Source organism: Arachis hypogaea, chromosome 11 (genome assembly GCF_003086295.3).
Source record: "Arachis hypogaea cultivar Tifrunner chromosome 11, arahy.Tifrunner.gnm2.J5K5, whole genome shotgun sequence".
Lineage (NCBI taxonomy): Eukaryota > Viridiplantae > Streptophyta > Magnoliopsida > Fabales > Fabaceae > Arachis > Arachis hypogaea.
The window spans coordinates 28,939,438-28,941,515 of NC_092046.1; the positions used below are offsets into that span (position 1 = coordinate 28,939,438).

At 42.5% G+C, this 2,078-nt stretch overlaps 1 non-coding gene across 1 annotated transcript; it reads right to left on the reverse strand.

The window, feature by feature from the left end:
• Positions 1-239: 239 nt before the first annotated feature.
• LOC112725042 (small nucleolar RNA R71) lies at positions 240-343 on the reverse strand. Its single transcript, XR_003164173.1, has one exon. It is a non-coding gene; the product is annotated as a small nucleolar RNA R71 (small nucleolar RNA).
• Positions 344-2,078: the final 1,735 nt, after the last annotated feature.

The following is a 2,078-nucleotide window of genomic DNA, read 5'->3' on the forward strand; positions in this document are numbered from 1 at the left end:
AGTTTCATGGACTTCCATCTGAAGATCCTTTTCAGTTCTTAACTGAATTTTTGCAGATCTGTGATACTGTTAAGACTAATGGAGTAGATCTTGAAGTCTATAGGCTCATGCTTTTCCCTTTTGCTGTAAGAGACAGAGCTAGAGTGTGGTTGGACTCTCAACCCAAAGATAGCCTGAACTCTTGGGATAAGCTGGTCACGGCTTTCTTAGCCAAGTTCTTTCCTCCTCAAAAGCTGAGTAAGCTTAGAGTGGATGTTCAAACCTTCAGACAGAAAGAAGGTGAATCCCTCTATGAAGCTTGGGAGAGATACAAGCAACTGATCAAAAAGTGTCCTTCTGACATTCTTTCAGAATGGACCATCCTGGATATATTCTATGATGGTCTGTCTGAATTAGCTAAGATGTCATTGGATACTTCTGCAGGTGGATCCATTCACCTAAAGAAAACGCCTGCAGAAGCTCAAGAACTCATTGACGTGGTTGCTAATAACCAGTTCATGTACACTTCTGAGAGGAACCCTGTGAGTAATGGGACGCCTCAGAAGAAGGGAATTCTTGAAATTGATACTCTGAATGCCATATTGGCCCAGAATAAAATATTGACTCAGCAAGTCAATATGATTTCTCAGAGTCTGAATGGAATGCAAGCTGCATCCAACAGTACCCAAGAGGCATCTTCTGAAGAAGAAGCTTATGATCCTGAGAACCCTGCAATAGCAGAGGTAAATTACATGGGTGAACCCTATGGAAACACCTATAACCCCTCATGGAGAAATCACCCAAATCTCTCATGGAAGGATCAATAAAAGCCTCAACAAGGCTTTAATAATGGTGGAAGAAACAGGTTTAGCAATAGCAAGCCTTTTCCATCATCCACTCAGCAACAAACAGAGAACTCTGAACAAAGTACCTCTAATTTAGCAAACTTAGTCTCTGATCTATCTAAGGCCACTCTGAGTTTCATGAATGAAACAAGGTCCTCCATTTGAAATTTGGAGGCATAAGTGGGCCAGCTGAGTAAGAAGATCACTGAAACCCCTCCTAGTGCTCTCCCAAGCAATACAGAAGAAAATCCAAAAGGAGAGTGCAAGGCCATTGATATAACCATCATGGCCGAATCCAAGGAGGAAGGGGAGGACGTGAATCCCAAGGAGGAAGACCTCCTGGGACGTCCAGTGATCAATAAGGAGCTTCCCTCTGAGGAACCAAAGGAATCTGAGACTCATCTTGAGAATATAGAGATTCCATTGAACCTCCTTATGCCATTCATGAGTTCTGATGAGTATTCTTCTTCTGAAGAGAATGAGGATGTTAATGAAGAGCAAGTTGCCAAGTTCCTTGGTGTAATCATGAAGCTGAATGCCAATTTATTTGGTAATGAGACTTGGGGAGATGAACCTCCCCTATTTACCAATGAACTAAATGCATTGGATCAACTGAGATTGCCTCAGAAGAAACAGGATCCTGGAAAGTTCCTAATACCTTGTACCATAGGTACCATGACCTTTGAGAAGGCTCTATGTGACCTTGGGTCAGGAATAAACCTCATGCCACTCTCTGTAATGGAGAAACTGGAATCTTTGAGGTACAAATTGCTAAAATCTCATTAGAGATGGCAGACAATTCCAGAAAATAGGCTTATGGACAAGTAGAGGACATATTAGTAAAGGTTGAAGGCCTTTACATCCCTGCTGATTTCATAATCCTAGATACTGGGAAGGAAGAGGATGAATCCATCATCCTTGGAAGACCCTTCCTAGCCACAGCAAGAGCTGTGATTGATGTTAACAGAGGTGAACTAGTCCTTCAATTGAATGAGGACTCCCTCGAGTTTAAAACTCAAGGACATCCTTCTGTAAACATAGAAAAGAGGCACAGTAAGCTTCTCCCACTGCAGAGTCAACCAGAGCCCCCACAGTCAAACTCTAAGTTTGGTGTTGGGAGGCCACAACCAAACTCTAAGTTTGGTATTGAACTCCCATATCCAAACTCTAAGTTTGGTGTTGGGGAGTCTCAACAATGCTCTGAACATCTGTGAGGCTCCATGAGAGCCCACTGTCAAGCTATTGACATTAAAG